This window comes from Megalobrama amblycephala, linkage group LG22, assembly GCF_018812025.1.
Source record: "Megalobrama amblycephala isolate DHTTF-2021 linkage group LG22, ASM1881202v1, whole genome shotgun sequence".
Taxonomy (NCBI): Eukaryota; Metazoa; Chordata; class Actinopteri; order Cypriniformes; family Xenocyprididae; genus Megalobrama; species Megalobrama amblycephala.
In genome coordinates this window covers 12310143-12321738 of record NC_063065.1, presented here as the reverse complement: position 1 = coordinate 12321738, position 11596 = coordinate 12310143, and the positions used below count along the sequence as shown (strand labels likewise).

Sequence of the window (11596 nt, the reverse complement as noted above, 5' to 3'; positions counted from 1 at the left end):
TTTCGCGACTAGTTTTGCCGAATCTGCGCTATTCCGCTGTCGGATTACGGCTTTATGTGATATAATTTCGACAAATGTCAGCCTAAATATTTTCCTCTCAGTTCATAAAACAGTCGTTTTGCCGAAGAGCCGCGAACTGTCAGGAGATGTTGCCCTACAGTATCAACCGTAAACCTTTTCCCGACTCCATTTCGCTTCTTTTGCAAGCATACCCGTCATAAATGTTAAGTTTCGCTCTATTTTATAGCGTTATTAGCTGATACATTGTAAAAGTGACCAGATTTGTACGCTCGCGGCTGTTGTGTTCGCCTCAGGAGTTGGACTCGCCTCATCACAGCAAACGCTAAACAGCAGGTCTTCCTTACATTTGACCAAATTATCAATCGTATATCTCAAACAACATAAGTCATACATTTTTAATAGCATCTGTTCGGAAAGGCAACGTGTCGTTAAGGGCAAATACATCCTGTAGTAGCTAGTAAGAAACGCGAAAGCTACGTTTTGACACGACGTCGCAAGGCGCTCCGGACCGGTGTTTTCAGTCATGCATCTTGAGATGGACTCAAAAGCTGCACAGTTCACCTCAGATAACTAAAAGATGCTTCTTCGTACATTTCTGTTACCTGCAACGTATAAAAGAGTCTCTCCACGCTGCGGCTCGGTTGCTGGTAACGATAGGAGGGATTGAACTCTAACAGCAGCCGAGGGTCTCTTCTGCAATATCCCGGACTCCTTCGTGTCTGTGGCAGACGTAAAAAAACGGAATAAAAAGGATTGAAATCATTCCTATTTTCATCAGAAAGCCCATTCCGTGTTTAAACTACTCCTGTCTTCTTTCTTGCCCGTAAGTTTCCTTTTCTTCTCCCTTCATTCCCTTTACGTTTTTCCTGAAAGAATTGTCCCCGAGTTTATAGTAAGGTCGGTAGATTCTTAAAGTTCAGAGTTTTCGTTTTTTTGTGGTAAAACGTTAACATTGGCATTGAAGACCGTGGCATGTGTGTGAGCGCTTGGCTTTTGGGTTGATGGTGAGTGTGAGACAGAGTCTTGGCTCCGATTGGAACGCGACAGTGACAAGGGCATCGATCGCTTCCATTGAGAGCACAGAAAAAACACAGGCAGTGGGGAGGCAGAGCACAGAGCCGCGGTGTGTATCGCTGTGTGTCTGCGCTCTCTGCTCTCTAAAACACCAGATTTTCACTGCCTGGATCAACGCATTTGTAGGATTTTCACGTTGTTTTGGGGTTACTCTTTACTGTTGGTAGCATGTTTGCTTGTTTGTGTATTAATTGAGCTGCGTTTGATTTTTCTTCATTAGACATTGTGGATTTGTACTCTCTTTTTTGTATTAATACGATCCTTTATGGATACCTGGATTTGTTTGCAAATTGGAACTGAACCGGACATCTGTGCATCTTTTTTTATTGGATTCATTTTTTTCCATATACATTAATTTGGTAATAATTTAGTAATAACAACAACACTACTACTACTGTACTACTATTATTATATGCATATATTTATATGTCTTGCATGTAAATGTAGTGCTTTTTCTTTGTATTAAAATTTTTAAATTTTCATCTTGAATTATTTGTATTTCTATTAATGAATAAAAGGTTTCATTCAGCAATTATGTTGCTGTGTGACAACAACAGTTAATATTATTTAAAAAAAAAAAAAAACGTTTTGTTTAAGATCTGCAGGCATCTGGTTCTAATAAGCGTGCTTTGATTTAATATCAGATGTGTTTTGCGTTTTTGTGTCCACATAATTTCGTACAGTGTACAGATTGATTGGAGGCAGCTCGGAATATCGCGAGGAGCCTTTAATAACTCTTGAGACATGTTCTGCAGTAAGATTGGCTGAGGCTTCTCCTAGGGTCGACAATGTGTCATTTCCATGAAGCCAAATTGCCCACTGCCTATATGATATTAATGTGCAAATCAATATTTCAGGGATTAAATTTCCCTTCTTCATTTTTTATGGTTTCTACCTCAATAAGTCTCAAGTCTAATAGAAGAGGCTGGATGATTTAAAATCCGCCTCTGCGGAGTGGCTTGCTACAAGCCTATCACAGCGTTCTGCTGTTCAGTACCGAAACTCCTATGGCAACGCGCAGGGGTTGACTGCCACTGCTTTGTGACATTAAGACACCCAATTTGGCTAAAAGGCTGAGAGATGACTGCGTGTTCGGTTGAATGCTAATACGTGGTTATCCCAGTATTGATAGTTGTAAAAGAGAAGCCCCATTTAAACACACACACGCGCACTGATGTTTGCATACACATGCATTCAGACACACACACACACACACAATATATATGCACAAATTTGACAGCATCCATCTTTAAAAATCACACGACCAACCATCATCACTAGTATCAGTTTCTCCTCAAAACACTGCAATATAACATTTTTTTTTTCTGTAAAGGCCTTGTTTGAGAAATAGACACAGTTTCTATTTTCGAATGTGATGATATGAACCATTTAAAGCACCATGAGCTTCAATCCACCGAAGCACGGCTTGTTATTTCATTGCAGTCGTGGAAATTCATTGTTGGTCAGCAATACTGAGAAGAAGCAGGAAAGATTTTTTTTTTTTTAGGTTTTCTTTAACCCTGACATTATCATAGTCCTCTGAGCTTTCTGCTGTCTATCATTAGGTGTTTGTTTTTTATTCATCTCGCACCATCTGGGCTACGCTTCACAGAGCGGCATGAATTTCATATGTGATTTTTTTCCATTTGGTCTCATTTTAAACCTTTGAACAGACCAATTTAATTTCGCCGGCACAGAAGGAAAAAAAATGTACATGGTGGAGGACAAAGACCTTTTTAATCTGGCTGCGACTGTATGATTTCCTTTAAGATTCCCTGTCTGTTATGATTTCAAAAGCTGAATGTCGTTGCGATAAGATATTGTCCATTTTTTTTTTTCGCTTTCATTTTTAAAAAATAAATATTTAAAGCGTGCTCTATTCAAGACTTTTGAATTTTATAACAAGAAGGATTTATTTTAGCTCTGTATATTAGGTACTCATTTTCTATTGCTTGTTGTGGTTTCCCGAGCACATTAACCATTTAATAAACTCCTGTGTGTGTGTGTGTGTGTGTGTGTGTTGTATGTGCACTCCTCATTGAGAAAACATTTCACATTGTTTTAAGAGGAACTATAGGGCTTTTGTTGTGGGCCCAATTGAATTTGGTTTGGAGGATGCAGTACTTGCCCCGGTCCGCAGAGCAGTGGGTGGAAAGCTGAGAAGTCAGGAGCTGGCTTAATGTATTAAGGGGGGCCTTTTTGTGTCAGCCCCGAGGCATTTCTGAGGCAGAAAGAGCCTCCCCTGCTTAGAGGCTTTCTGAAGGGTTAAACACTTGGATGGGGTTCAAGCTCCATAGCGCCTAGGGAAAGTGCATTTGAATATGTACAAGTTTCATGTAATTAGGACTTAATTTTATTAACATATGCAAATTGTTAACTCGGAGGTTTGTTCAGCTGGTGGAGATCATCTGAGCACAAACGGCTCATTGTTCCTGGGGCAAATAATGGATTTGGAGTCGGACGGTGGCAACGCATAACCAGCTATCTAATTTAAGTCGTACCATGGCGAAATTTCATTAGTAGCCATGGAGATGGGGTTAATTGTGCTGACTAATGGCCCTAACTATGGCGGTGGCCCCCCAAAAAACAGCAAAAGCACGACGGCTTCCTTAATCTGCCTCACGATAACACTTGTTTAGACACGTTTCTCTCATGTGGGAATTTGCATATGCAAATCCGGGGTCTTCCTGATCTCATTCGTCATGTCGTGCTGTCAAACGCGCAAAAAGACAATGAAAGCAAGAGCGAAGGCTGTTGCTGATCTCACCACAGAATGGGCAGCATTATTCAGGCCGACAACATTCTTTCATAATTTGTTTCTGATTAATAGACCAGACTGAGGCTCGTTCTGTTCGGGGCTTTTCGCAAAGAGAAGGTCAGGTCAGAAAGAGTTTCCACAGCAACTAAAGATCTATTCTTTTCCCTTTGGCTAATTAAATCACATTCTTAAGGCCTCTCCACTTTTTTTTTGAGGAGAGTGGAAGAAGAGGAAAAAAATACTGTCTCAGATAATCTCTAGTTTCCTTCAGCTATAGATGGGGGAAGCCTGGTGCAGTGCTAGTTCTCCTGAAGTAATCCTGTTTTTTTGACAGAAATGTAAACTGATATAATTGCTTTTCAGGAAAGGGAATGCAGGGTTTGTACAAGTGTAAAAAGCATCGGAAAAGGATTAGCATTTTTTTGCATAATGCACAGCGCCTTTGAATGGGCCACTGAATGGTTGACTGAGTGACTTAGATGAAAGCAAGATGGAAACGGTGCCTTCTCGTCCTTTCTTTCCAGGCCCCGCTTGTCCCCAAAGATGTTTGTCGAGGACTTGAGACAACAGGCGCAGGCTTCATATTCCTGAAGCCTCCCAAGATGCCTGCAGATTTTGTCATCATGTGAAGTAATATGTATGATAATGGTCTCTCTCAACTGGTAAATAGCAGCCCGTATGCTTTATTCAGTAGCGTTCAGGCACAGCAGCAGAGCTAGGGAGTGGATTCTGCAGAGATGGGATTTCTTTCTTCGTCTAGTGTCCTCAATTTAAACAGGAAAGGTTTTGATTGAACGCTAGAAATGTGTGTACTTCTTACTTTTTATTTCTTTTCGTTCTTTTACACTCCTCAATATAAACAGGAACCAGAGCCCAAGGAATATGTTTGTGATCCTTTTGTTATTCCGAGAAAAACATTCCAAGCTTGAATTTTCGTGTGTGCACGTGTATTGTGCGTGAGTGAAAAATAAAATGATTAACACGGCATTCATGTATTATAGATGAGACATTTTGGAGGACGGTCTGATTCTAGCGCTAGTTTTCGTATTTGGGGGGGAAGGTGCCAGTGTGACGTGAGCACCACTTCCGCGATCTCAGCGTCACTGACGTCGCAATCTATTAAATGAACGCAAGCTGCTGCCGGAGACCTTTTTTCCTGTGTTTTGTTGTTTTCTGTGAGGCCTTGATCATCTTTCACTGACCTTTTATAGACTAGAGCTATCCTTTCATATGCAAATGATTAAGGGAAAGGAATTGTAGCCAGGATAAGTGCTCACAGGTTATCACGAACAAAACGATTATTCTTCTTTTCTCTTCTGTCTCTTATTCCAACCGTTTCAGGGGTGAAAAGCAAGTAGCTTTGAGTCGATTGTGAAAGGTGGCGATGTCAGTCTTTTTAACTCCGGCGCTAAAGAAAAGGATACACCGTGGATGACGGTTCACGTCTGTGCATTTCAAACAAAGCTCGCAGTTAGACAAGTCATGCTTTAGTGTCTGGTTGAATCAGGCGTGTACTGACAAGCTCAACCAGATGTTGATGTGGGCCTGGTTGCCAAGTGAAACTTGTATGCTGTGGATTGTCCCCCTTTCCGCCCCCACCGGCCCTCGAGATGTGCTCTCCTTACTCCACAGCTTGGATGTTAAAAACGTCTCTTCCTCTTCCGCGACTTACACTCTGTTCCCCCCGATGTGTGAGAACACATGACTGATGAGGACATGGACATTTCAAACAATCGTAAGGGTTGTTATGAGAAGGACTTGTTATCGTGAGGAAATGTAATTTTTGTCCTCATTGAGAACTTTCATTTTTGAGCGCAGTTATCTAAATGTTTTTGTTGCTCTTGGTCCTTTGCCAGTCAGGATTACATTACTTTTACTGTCAGCTTGCGTCTCATCGGAGAAGGGGATTTTTCCCCTTCGTATTCTCAGGCCTTCTTTGGTTTTTCGTGACGCCTTCTCTACAGGATATTAAAAATGGGGGGAAAAAAAGAAATCCAACTAAAGCAACATTTAGGCATCTCATTGGAAAAAAAAAACAGTCCTGTATGGAAATTAACAGAACAGAACAAAATGTTGTGTATAAAATCCAGAGAATCGTTTTTAAGCAACAATTCAGATTAAAGAAGAAGAAGAGCAGGACATTTGACTTATGTGAATGCAGTCGCGTCCGTATAACAATTCCTGGGTCGCTGGTCGCATTTTGACAAGTTTTCAAGTACATATGTAGTTATTGTCGCTGTGGCTATTAGAAGGTAAAGCTCGATATTTTTTTGACCGTGTGGTGTGTAAAATAAGCTAATCTTCTCTGTGAAAAAAACTATTTTTCATTAATTGTAATATTACATGTACATATTAGCATTTGACATTACATCTGTCTCACGTTTTAAAGCAGCTGATATTTTATGCTGGGAATCTTTTTTCTTACCGTGTGAAGAAAGTATCATACCGAGGGATGGCCATATAGCCACAGCTGTTGTGAAGCACCTTATTTCATGTCCAAGTACAGTTATATGGGCAAAGGCTGAACTTAACAGTCTCATCCTGTTGCTGTTTCTTCCTCCATATGTACTGTAGATAAAACTTTATGTGAGCTGCATTTAGACAGATGTACACTCAAAAATCATATGCACCCTCGTTGCCGATCTCAGCTGGATAACAAGCCCATTATTAGTCGTCAAGAGAGGGATGAGACCATAATTGAATATGTATGACCGGTAGTGCCTTATGTAAACAGATAAATGAGAGCCTGCCCTCATGAATATTCATGCTGCTTAGTTCATCTGGCCCTCTGATGAGGATATTAACACAGCTGTTCCATCTATGTGTGTTTGTATTAAGGGTGCTAACGATTAATCGATAAATTGTTGAAAATAATTTAATCGATAAAACTTATTGATGGTCGATTAAGCGAGGTCATCATTGGAGTGCGTAGTTTTGAGGTGTATGCGGCTCAAGTGCAAAACATGTGCAGTGAACACGCAAGGAAAAATGAAGCGAGCATGTCGTAGTTACGTATTCCAAATGAATTATTGTCTTTGAGCCACGTAATGGATTATGTAGGATAGCCTTTTATTTTGACACATAACTAGGGTCCAAAAAACCTTCCACACAAGTTATTTTATAAGAACTACTTACTTGTGTAAACGCCACAATAAAACAAGTAATACGATCCTGGTGGATGAGTGATCTTCCAGCGCTGTTTTAGACCGGTCAATCTAAGCGATCAAACCAGTCCAAGCGTGCTCCAGCAGTAAAACAGTGTCCGATTGGTTTCTACACTTCGTCCTTACCCACTATACCCACCCACCACACCCGAGATCCAGTTTCCATTGGTTGAACTTTCAAATTACATTTGAAAACATTGCGTCATGATCGTGATGCGATCGGATCCGGAAGTCCTGTAGCTTTAGCCAAGCAGCATGTCATGTCACTGCGTGATCTACCCATTGTTTTATGTTGTGTTTGGGATCGCTCGATACCACCTGCTCTAAATAAAGATACAAGATCTTCTAAGGTTTACTAATGTATTGCAAAGTTAAAATCAATCAATTTTCGTTCAAATTCTTGGTGTAGTTGGATCTCTAACAACAAATATGCTTGTTCTGTTCTGCTAGTTGAGGCCTTTTCAATGATATATGACACTATCACTATATGAGTCTATCTGTTATGTACAATGATTTTTGATTTTTTTCATGCTATGAAAAGGAGCACTTCTAATATGTCAGCAAATGTAAAAGCCTTTGGTAAGTGATAGTCATATTCACTATATTCACTGTAAAGCTAAGCTTCTAAGCTATAAAACGACACCTATTTTGTGTTGGTTATGCAAGTGGTTAAGTAACGCAATAACTTGGTAGCACCCCTTTCTTCGGATATAAGAGGTTAAGGTTAATGATTAATGGATCGTTAATTTGAACAACAATCGATTATGGGAATTTATGTAGAAAAAGAACAGTTTTACAGACATGACACTGGCCCACTGTTTGCGTTTGTCCAGAGGCTGAGCAGGAGAAGTCCCCGGAGAAGAATTTGGTTAATGCTAGACTTCTCATATCCTGTCTCGCTCTGGTCTGGCATGTGCGCTGGAATCATCTTTAATTATTTGCTTTAAAGGGGGTTAGACTTTCCATCAGTGCAGATGAGTGGCACAGACTGAAGGCTGGTTTTGTGTGGGCGCTCATGGGTCATCGTCTTTTTAGTTTTAATGGCGTGTAGCAACGGAACGAGATTAAATGTGCGGTTCGCGGAGCTCACGTTAGAGAACCGTGGTCATGAAATGAAAAGAACAAAGTATTACATTGAGCCGAGAGAAAAAAGATAATGGTGTCATCTGTATTTTGGGCTTTTGAAGAAACAACGATTTTCTGCCTCACCTTGTCTCCGTTTTTTTTTTTTTTGGAAGATTTCTTTTAGTTTTATACGGAGACAAAAGGGTGACCGGCTTGCCATGCCCATAACCATTTAAGTTATGGACAATCAAAGAAAGTGTAATAAAAAAGACCTATGGAAAGTGTATGAAAAAAGCATTAAGGAAAATTGAGGTCCTTTGGGGTGTTTCATATAAAATCAAATCAGAGGCCTTTGCGAAGATCAAGCGATGCATACGAATGGCGGACTGGAGGGCTATTAAATCTGAGGATGGATGGGGCTAGAAGAATATTTGAGAAAGCACAGATTATTTTCCATTTAATGCCCGCGAGTCTGTGAGATTTGTTGAAACAAATGTATATGTGCCATTTCATGCGCTCGCATCTGGGCTTTGCATTTCAAAACACTCCCTCACCGCAGCTTTATGCTTATTACTGCATGGCATTTGATAGCAAAACAAATCATTCTTCCCCCTGACTATTACCATTCAGAGCTGTAGGTATAATGTGTTTTCTTTGCTTTAATTAGTTGGCGGTTATGCTGATCCAGAGCTTGTTTTCTCTTCTAGGTTGTCATTGACCTTAAAATACCCCCAGTGTCTTGTTGAGGCCTTAGCGATCTGAAAAGCATAACACAATGTGGCCTTCCCCACTGCAGCGCACTGATAATGTTACAGCTGGGCCAAAGCGGCCCATATTTCAAATGGCATAAGTGGCAATAACCGCAGACTCTTTTAATGTTTCTCTTCATTAACACTGCTCACGGATATTTTTTCGGTCTTTTGCCCTTTTCATCTGAGAAAGAAACAATTTTTGTCTCTCTTATACCATGCCATTAAATTAATGATTTTTTTAATGAGTCAAAAAAACGGATTAATCATTTTACTATACGTGCGTCATTTTGTCTGGTGATTGTAGGAAGCAGACGGAGCGACGTGACTGCCAGATTCGTCGAAATTAACTTTGAAAATTAAATCGGTAGTTTGCGTGACATTCCGTTTATTTGATAATGGAATATTGTGGCCCTAATTTCAACTCATTCTAATTACATCTGACAGTTGTTTGTTTGGAGTGAAATCCAATTAAAGTGTACACTTTTCAAGCAGAATACTCTGGTTCCTTCTTAAAGAAATAATGACCCCATGATGGCTCTGAAAATAAATGTTTTTTTTGTGGGCATACGAGGGTAAACTCGCAACAGCTGTCAGAACAGAGTTTGTTTAAAAAGCAAATGCCTTTGGTCTAAAGTTCATTTGGAGAGCTCTCTAATTAAATATAGGCCCGAACCTTAAGTTAATTAGTAATTCTCTGGCTCCAGAAATTAGAGAGATCTGGAGCACAATCTCTCTTGCTGCCATATAAAGGCATTAAGGCCTGTATGGGAGAACTTAGTTAGCAGTAATTCATGCTTTAATAGATTGTTTGACATGTTTTGTGAAATTCCTGCATGAAGAATGCTCGGGTTAGCACATAGCTAGCGGCACTGGAATGCATGCAGGGATACCTGGCCTGTGATTATGTTTATAATACTAGATAATTACAGGACCGGCAGGCTGGATGCTCCGTCTTTACTGAGCAGCTTGAACTTTAAACTTTTATTGTTTCTCAGGGAAAATGACAGCGCAGAAAGGTCAAAATCTGCGAACGAAAAATGGCCTCTCGCTCCAAATGCCGTCTGCTTACTGCTCCCAGCCCATGCGGTAGCGTGTCAAAACATTCATCGGGTTAAAGTTAGTTAACAGAGGACGACCGTAGAAATATAACACCTGTTTGACAGGCTTAACGGGGTATATTTTTAGATGGCTTGTTAAACTGTGAATTTGCCCCCTCCTATGTGTTTTTTTGGAGGTGAAATATGTGGTCTGTGTGTGTGTTTGGTCCTCACCTTCGTCTTTACAATATAAGCCATGTTTGCAAAAGCAAAACATGTGTTTGGTTTGTTTGAAGCACGATTACGTGAGCGTCACTCATTCCGCCAACTTCGATTGTCGGATTGCCGTTTTTTTTTTTTTTTTTTTTTTTAAATTCTGCTTTATTTGTATGTATTGGAAGGGGGCAGTGCTTTCAAACAGATGTGCGTAAAACTGCGATTTATGTAACTGGTAAGCGCTTTCATATTGTATGTATTGTACTCCACAAGAACATGTTTGACCAGTAGATTAATATTTATTTAGCACAGGGAAATCAAGGGATTAGTCAGTCATCATTTTAACTCTAATCCTGCTCGGCAAAAACTAGACAAAGAGGGTGATTACTGAACATGGACTGACAAAGCTACAATTAGATTCTCTGCTTTTCTTGTCGAGAATGGGGGGAAAAACACTCACACACAACACACACACAAAGGGATAAAGCGCTGAACTTTTTTCCCCCTCCTGCGAAAGCAGAAAGCAAACATATTCATCACTCGTGCTTGCGCGGACAGCAGAAAGATCACGAGATGAATTCACATCAAGCCAGTGAATCAGAGAAAACAACTCTAATTTTAGTCAGTGCCTCCTTTGAGAAATGTGCGTTTCTAGTGAGTCGGTGTGTGTTTAGTCATATTCTGTGCCAGTGCCAGTGCATGTTTGTATTTGTTTGTGTGTCATTACTATAAAGAGGAAACAGCATATCTGCTTTACTAATTAAGCCATAAGACTCACCAGGGGCAACGCACTGATTTGCATCTGGCTTATTTCTCTTAGCAAAACACACACGGCAAATATGCCTGATGGGTCTCAGGTGGGCAAACGTGCGTGGTTGACTCTGCGACGCTCTCTAAGTTAACTGTCGAAGTTAACTTTGCAAAGCTGAAGCAAGAGAGAAAGAGGTGGGGTTAAAGGGATGATCTGCCGTCACGTGGACACGGGCACCAGAGAAGATGTGAAACCAGATGTGGGGTGAAAAAAAGGCTAAAGAGGAAGACTAGTGGGGAACCTGCCAGCATACGTTCCCCTTTCCCCTCCTTCTCTTTTTCTCAGTTGAAAAAGAATGTTAATGATTTTTTTCACCCCCCTGCGCTCCTCCGGAGACACAGCCTCATTGTTTGTCGTGAGGACCTTTTCTTTCAAACTTAATTACCTTCTCCCCTTTTTTCTGTGACTTGGACCGAAAGTTTGCACTGTGTCGGGAGAGGTCGTCACACATTCTTTTTACGCTCCTTTTCATTAATCCAGGGTGTGCAGGCATTTTCTCTCCGTGTTGGGACGGTAGGGGAGGGTAATGGAAGAGCTTCGGAATGATCCGCAGGAAGCTTAAAGCCGGTTAATGCAGTATAATAGTCTGGACATAGACTGGCCTTTGTTTGTGCGGTTCATTTCGAATCAGGCGTAATTAACTCCAGAGTGTTTCCAGATTGCCAGCGAGGAGAAATTGCAGCCTTCTCTGCTTTGAA

General features: G+C 40.7%; 1 protein-coding gene across 14 annotated transcripts in view; it reads left to right on the top strand.

Moving 5' to 3' along the window:
• Positions 1-11596, top strand: part of zfhx4 (zinc finger homeobox 4) — a 293522-nt gene that overhangs the window by 220951 nt on the left and 60975 nt on the right. Inside the window, exon 1 of one of the 14 annotated variants that reach the window (XM_048174504.1) lies at positions 31-844. The exons of the other annotated variants lie outside the window; for them this stretch is intronic. The gene's annotated coding sequence lies outside the window, so the exon portion shown is untranslated. Of the gene's footprint in view, positions 1-30; positions 845-11596 lie in introns of those variants that run through there. 14 annotated transcript variants of the gene reach the window in all.